Source organism: Triticum dicoccoides, chromosome 7B, assembly GCF_002162155.2.
Source record: "Triticum dicoccoides isolate Atlit2015 ecotype Zavitan chromosome 7B, WEW_v2.0, whole genome shotgun sequence".
Classification (NCBI taxonomy): domain Eukaryota; kingdom Viridiplantae; phylum Streptophyta; class Magnoliopsida; order Poales; family Poaceae; genus Triticum; species Triticum dicoccoides.
In genome coordinates this window covers 284,275,359-284,283,394 of record NC_041393.1, presented here as the reverse complement: position 1 = coordinate 284,283,394, position 8,036 = coordinate 284,275,359, and the positions used below count along the sequence as shown (strand labels likewise).

General features: G+C 43.2%; 1 long non-coding RNA gene across 1 annotated transcript; it reads right to left on the bottom strand.

Moving 5' to 3' along the window:
* Positions 1 to 870: 870 nt before the first annotated feature.
* LOC119336070 lies at positions 871 to 2,010 on the bottom strand. Its single transcript, XR_005162190.1, has 3 exons — positions 1,880 to 2,010; positions 1,724 to 1,769; positions 871 to 996 (listed from the first exon to the last, which is right to left on the bottom strand). It is a non-coding gene; the product is annotated as an uncharacterized LOC119336070 (long non-coding RNA).
* Between the last annotated feature and the right edge of the window lie 6,026 nt (positions 2,011 to 8,036).

Genomic DNA, 8,036 nt, shown 5'->3' with positions numbered 1-8,036 from the left:
TGTGGGATATACAACATACAGTTCGCTCTGCTGAACTATTTGCTATTAGGGAATGCAACATAAACGGTTATCTAGATCAAGCTGTGTGATATACGGCATACGGTTCACTCGGACAAACTGTTTTCGATTAGGGAACACAACAAAAATGGTTCAACTGAACAAGATGCACTACTAGAAATATGTCAACTTGTGACCTTGACTATTGGTCAATGAAAGGTCATTGTTTTTCATTTGCGACCTTTTTGTGACCAAAAATAGAAGGTCAAAAGCTGGCGGTCGTAAACTAAAATTAACGACCTTCTCCGTGAGAAGGTCGTAGACGTTTACGACCAAAACAGAAGGTCGTTGAACCCATGACCTTTTGTTTTGGTCACTGGCTGTCTGCCCAGACCACGTCGGATCCGACGTGGCAATCTGACGTGGCAAAATTGCGACGAATTGAAAAGGTTGTTGATAAGATTCAGCCCGGTCCAATTCGGTGTTTATATGGGCTGAGCCATTAGTTCAGCCCATTTATTGTAGTTTTTCTATGCTTTGATTAGCTACATGGGCATGGCCCAACAATTCGGCCTTTTATTTTCTGGGATATAGCCTTTAAAAGTCATTTTTTTTCAATCCATTTGTGGCCTCAGCCTTTTACTATCCAATTCTAGCCCAATTCGCCCAATTATTGTTTGGGCCTCAGCCATTTTATAGTCCATTTACTTTTGGGGACTTCACCTTTTTCATTAAGTTGGTCCAACTTGCCAACTTTCTACTTCTCACGTTTTCACAGTACAACGACAAATATTTTAAATGGAACAGAACTAAATTCTCGAAATGATATGCAAAATCAGCCTATTACAGTCTTTACATGGTATTCATAGAAATAGATGTGCTGACTAATACCGATTACAATATAACTAGCTACAGAGTACAACCAGAACAAGAAGAAGATTGATAGAAAAACACCATGCTTCATCGTCTTCCTCTTCCAACTTCTGAAAATCAAATCACCTAGCATTGAAAGGATCACGCATTAGAAGCATATAGAACATTAAACTAATAAATGAATGACATTTAATATGAAAATCACGATAGCACTAGTATAATTTTAACTCATCTTACAACCATCAGTATAGTTTGCTTATAAGAAAACATATGGCCTGATACTTATGCGCGCCTAGATTACTAGCCAAATTGCACACTATGCATTCATTTGACACTTGCTATAGTTTCAATGTAAACCAATAGTTAAACCTGAGAAGATGTGAAGCTGAAACCTAACCCATGACTGTAGCAAAGGTGCTCCCAGCACAACATCACAGTTCTGCATTTCTAACCTCTACTTACACCATTTAATGCTGGCAAAAGCATATGGACACAGATATAGTTCCCAATGATATTTACATGACCAATGTATTTATTATACTAAGGTGCATACAAATCTAGTTGAGGATGGGGGCACATGAGAGTTTGAAACATTTCAAACTTAAGAAATGAGAACAGACAACAAATCATCAGGTTTGCAAGCTAAAGAGGACATAAAGCAACTTCTATGAGGCACTGAAGTTCTAGAATACCAAGATATAGTACATTTACTTTATTTGTTTATTTGCTACTGAAAAAACACGAGCAATGTGAGCAGGATTGATGAATATGGCATGAAATACCAGCAATGTGAAACTGGACATACAAGAACACAAAACGAAGTAAAATTGTTTCAGAAAGGGCAAATGGGCACCTTAGCCACATCAGGGTCAGTATATTTCCTTGGAAATATCATAACCCTGCAAAGAACAATGTGCATCATACAAGTAACCACTTTATGCTACAACACCATCATCAGGATTAAAACAACATATTGATACTCAGTGCTGGATGAGACCATATAAAATACCACTATGACAGAATAGGCCGCCGCACGCCATGGTGCACCATCTTACACGATCCGGCCTCAAGAAACCAGTAGCGCTGCTTGCTCCCTTGGCCGAGCTCCTTGCTGTGGAGGGTGGCCGAGACTCAAATGCGGAGCTCCCTGCACATGACATATTGTATCAATGCTTTTTAGCAACAACATCAACTCACATACCATAGAACATGTGTAATAGTGTATCAGCACCCCAAAGGAGGCATTACAAAATTCTCAAAGAATGTTGCCAAAGGGATTAACCTCACAGCAACCTGAATAAACTACCACTGTTACCACTATAGTGGCACCACCATCCATTCAACCAACAGGATATAACAAATACCAAGTCAGGCAACACATGCAGATAACTATGTTTGTGCAAATCAGATCTTCTGCATAGAACAATACATCCTATTCAAAAGAATATACAGACCTCAAGCTATGTAACTACTAAAAGAAGAGGAAATGAATGCAATTCTATATACACAAAAACACATTTAGCAGTGTTATAATGAAAGAGCAGTTCAGTTGAAGAATTTTGCTTGCCATTCTCAATTTTACTACTTAAAGACATAATGTAACAAATACTGAATACTTCACATCAAGCAAATAGTGCAATAAATTCACTGGTCTATGGATACGATCACAGATTCACATGAGGTGTGCGTGGAATACAGTGCAAATAACAACAGAAATTTAAAGAAGCTTGCTTGTTAACAAATGCCTACCAATCACTTCAATCTAACCTAAAAATAACAGTACATAGATGTTGGGGATCGTTGCAGAAACTAAAAATTTTCTACACATCACCAAGATCAATCTATGGAGTAACTAGCAACGAGAGAGAGGGGAGTGCATCTTCATACCCTTGAAGATCGCGAGTCGGAAGCATTGCAAGAACGCGGTTGGAGGAGTCGTACACGTAGTGATTCAGATCGTGGTCGAATCCTATCTAAGCACCGAACAACGGTGCCTCCGTGTTCGACACATGTGCAGCCCGGTGACGTCTCCCGCGCCTTGATCCAGCAAGGAGGAGGGAGAGGTTGAGGAAGAGGGCTCCAACAGCAGCATGAAGGCGTGGTGGTGATGGAGTGGCGGTTCTCCGGCAGGGCTTCGCCAAGCTCTTGCGGAGGAGGAGAGATGTTGGGGAGTGGAGGGGCTGCGCCTTAGATATGGTGCTGCACCCCTCCCTCCACCTCTCTATTATAGGGAGAAGGGGGAAGGGGGACGGCCCCTCTAGATGGGATCTAGAGGAGGGCGGCGACCAAGGTGGGAGGGGGCTTGCCCCCCAAGCCAAGGGGGTGCCCCCTTTAGGGTCCCACCAACCCTAGGTGCATGGGCCCTAGGGGGGTGGTGCCCAGCCCACTTGGGGCTGGTTCCCTTCCACCTACAGCCCATAAGGCCCTCCGGGGCAGGTGGAGCCTCCCGGTGGACCCCCGGAACCCCTCCGGTGGTCCCAGTACACTACCGGTATACCCCTGAATATTTCCGGTGACCGTATGATAACTTCCCATATATAAGTCTTCACCTCTGGACCACTCCGGAACTCCTCGTGACGTCCGGGATCTCATCCGGGACTCCGAACAACATTCGGTAATCACATAAATCTTCCTCATAACCCTAGCGTCATCGAACCTTAAGTGTGTAGACCCTACGGGTTCGAGAATCATGCAGACTCATGACCGAGAAAGCTCTCTGGCCAATAACCAACAGCGGGATCTGGATACCCATTTTGACTCCCACATGTTCAACGATGATCTCATTGGATGAACCACGATGTCGAGGATTCAAGTTATCCCGTATACAATTCCCTTTGTCAATCGGTACGTTACTTGCCCGAGATTCGATCGTCGGTATCCCAATACCACGTTCAATCTCGTTACCGGCAAGTCACTTTACTCGTTCCGTAATGCATGATCCCATGACCAACTACTTAGTCACATTGAGCTCATTATGATGATGCATTACCGAGTGGGCCCAGACATACCTCTCCGTCATACGGAGTGACAAATCCCAATCTCGATTCATGCCAACCCAACAGACACTTTTGGAGATACATGTAGGGTACCTTTATAGCCACCCAATTACGTTGTGACATTTGGTACACCCAAAGCATTCCTATGGTATCCGGGAGTTGCATGATCTCATGGTCTAAGGAAATGATACTTGACATTAGAAAAGCTTTAGCAAACGAACTACACGATCTTGTGCTATGCTTAGGATTGGGTCTTGTCCATCACATCATTCTCCCAATGATGTGATCCCATTATCAATGACATCCAATGTCCATAGTCAGGAAACCATGACCATCTGTTGATCAACGAGCTAGTCAACTACAGGCTCACTAGGGACTTGTTGTGGTCTATGTATTCACACATGTATTACGGTTTCTAGTTAATACAATTATAGCATGAACAATAGACAATTATCATGAACAAGGAAATATAATAATAACCATTTTATTATTGCCTCCAGGGCATATTTCCAACAGTCTCCCACTTGCACTAGAGTCAATAATCTAGTTACATTGTGATGAATCGAACACCCATAGAGTTCTGGTGTTGATCATGTTTTGCTCGTGGAAGAGGTTTAGTCAATGGATCTGCGACATTCAGATCCGTATGCACTTTACAAATATCTATGTCTCCATCTTGAACATTTTCACGAATGGAGTTGAAGCGACGCTTGATGTGTCTGGTCTTCTTGTGAAACCTGGGCTCCTTTGCAAGGGCAATAGCTCCAGTGTTGTCACAGAAGAGAGTCATTGGGCTCGACACATTGGGAATAACTCCTAGGTCGGTAATGAACTCCTTCATCCAGATTGCTTCATTGGCTGCCTTCGAGGCTGCCATGTATTCCGCTTCACATGTAGATCCCGCCACGATGCTTTGCTTGCAACTACACCATCTTACTGCCCCACCATTCAAAATATACACATATCCGGTCTGTGACTTGGAGTCATCCAGATTTGTGTCAAAGCTAGCATCGACGTAACCCTTTACGACGAGCTCTTTGTCACTTCCATAGACGAGAAACATATCCTTAGTCCTTTTCAGGTACTTCAGGATATTCTTGACCGCTGTCCAGTGTTCCATGCCGGGATTACTTTGGTACCTTCCTACCAAACTTACGGCAAGGTTTACATCAGGTCTGTTACATAGCATGGCATACATAGTATACCCTATGGCTGAGGCATAGGGGATGACACTCATCTTTTCTCTATCTTCTGCCGTGGTCGGGCTTTGAGCCGAGCTCAATTTCACACCTTGCAATACAGGCAAGAACCCCTTCTTGGACTGATCCATATTGAACTTCTTCAATATCTTATCAAGATATGTGCTTTGTGAAAGACCTATGAGCCGTCTCGATCTATCTCTATAGATCTTGATGCCTAATATGTAATGTCACGCCCAATATGGAATACTATCCTAAAGAGACTCGAAGGTCCCACCCAGGATAGAACCTCATATTGAAACGCTTTTGCAAGGTGGATATCATTACATCAACATTACATAATAGATGGGGATACATACAAAAGGTATACAATGCCACACGAATACAACATCATCTTACATTAGAGCATCATCCGACTACGGATGAAACACAAACAAAAACTCAAATGACATCCACCCTGCTAGCCCAGGCTGCCGACCTGGAACCTATCCCCTGATCGCAGAAGAAGCAGAAGAAGAACTCCAAAACAAGCAAACATTGCTCTCGCGTCATGATCATCGCATAACCTGTACCTGCAACTGTTGTTGTAGTAATCTGTGAGCCATGAGGACTCAGCAATCCCATTACCATGGGTATCAAGACTAGCAAAGCTTAATGGGAAAGGAAGGGGTAAAGTGGTGAGGTTGCAGCAGCGACTAAGCATGATATGGTGGCTACCATACGCAAATAAGAGCGAGAAGAGAAGCAAAGGAACGGTCGTGAAGCTAGCAATGATCAAGAAGTGATCCTGAACTCCTACTTACGCCAAACATAACTCAAAACCGTGTTCACTTCCCGGACTCCGCCGAAAAGAGACCATCATGGCTACACACGCGGTTGATGCGTTTTAATTCGGATCTGGTGTCAAGTTATCTACAACCGGACATTAACAAATTCCCATCTACCGCATAACCGCGGGCACAGCTTTCGAAAATTTAAACCCTACAGGGGTGTCCCAACTTAGCACATGATAAGTTCTCGCGATCAATGAAGGATATACCTTCTCCCAGGAAGACCCGATCAGACTCGGAATCCCAGTTTACAAGACATTTCGACAATGGTAAAACAAGACCAGCAAAGCCGCCTGATGTGCCGACAAATCCCGATAGGAGCTGCACATATCTCGTTCTCAGGGCACACCGGATAGGTCAGCCTACGAGTAAAACCAGCCCTCGAGTTGCCCCGAGGTGGCCCCACAGTCTGCCCATTTCGGACCAACACTCGAAGGAGCACTGGCCCGGGGGGGCTAAAATAAAGATGACCCTCGGGCTCCGGAAACCCAAGGGAAAAAGGGCTAGGTGAGGCAAATGGTAAAACCAAGGTTGGGCCTTGCTGGAGGAGTTTTATTCAAAGCGAACTGTCAAGGGGGTCCCATAAATCACCCAACCGCGTAAGGAACGCAAAATCCGGGAACATAACACCGGTATGACGGAAACTAGGGCGGCAAGAGTGGAACAAAACACCAGGCATAAGGCCGAGTCTTCCACCCTTTACCAAGTATATAGATGCATTAATTAAAAAGAGATATTGTGATATCCCAACATAATCCTATCCATCATGGGGCAATCTTCAACTTCACCTGCAACTAACAACGCTATAAGAGGGGCTGAGCGAAGCGGTAACATAGACAAACAATGGTTTGCTAGGAAGAGTGTCAAAGGTTAGAGGTTCATGGCAATTTGGGAGGCTTGATGAGCAAAAGATAGGTAACGCAGCATAGCGATAGAACAAAGCAACTAGCATAGCAATGATAGTAGTGAGATCCAGGGTAGTGGTCATCTTGCCTGAAATCCCGCAAGGAAGAAGAACGAGTCCATGAAGAAGATGAAGCCACGAAGACGAGCCAAGCGTAGACGAACGAATCCTCACGATCGCAACGAAACTGGAACTATCGAGAAGAAGCTCACAACATCGTAAACACACCACACATAGACAAGACATGATGCACAACAAGAATGATACTTGACAAAGCTACATGAAGCTACTCATGGCAAGAGATGATGCATACAAGAGCAACACATCAAGGCAAGTTTAAATGAGGCCGGAAACAGCATATAATAATTCCGGTAAGTCCTCATATGCACATTTCGAAATTGGTCCAGATCTGAATAAACCTTATGTTCAAGTTGTTAAACAGCAAGTTAAGATGCACCAAGATGATCTACACGAGATTCTAGTCAAATTACATATAAAGTTCATTTAATTCGGAGCTACGGCCTAGAAGATATGAGCAAAACAAGTTAAACATGGCATTGATGCAAAATGCATTCAAACATCAAGCAAGCACATAAAAACAAGGATGCAACATGATAATATGAGACTACATGCAAAATCAAGAAAGTTTCATATAGAGCACACTCAAAACGGAGCAACGGTGCAACACATACACTCCAAACAAGTCATAACAACAAACTATCCAAAACAGCAATTAGGCATCTTGCAAGCATCAAAACAACATGCTACAACATCTCAACATAAGAACAAAAGGCATGGACAGGATGTACAGGTAAATCATAACAAAACATGAACACTGAGCTATCTCCAGAAATCACTAGAACATGCTCAAAAACACATGGAAAGATTGCAAATAATAACAGTTTTAGACTTTGCAGAAAATAACATCAGGTTGCAATGTTTAGAGAGCTATCAAACAACATGTTACATGAACTTATCATGGAAAACAAAGGCATGGAATGAATCTACTAATTTCATATAACAAAAGTCCTTTACTGACCATGAGCCAAAAAGGATCAGAAGATATGATGGCCTCCATGTAAACATGGCAAGTTATATGACAGATTCAAACATGGCGGGAACAGCGATATGTAGGCATGTTGGTGAGCTTGTACCACTCACCATAGATCAATACATGGCATGAAAAGGTGACCAACAGCAAGATGACATGTTTATGAAGCTAAGCATGGTAAGAGCA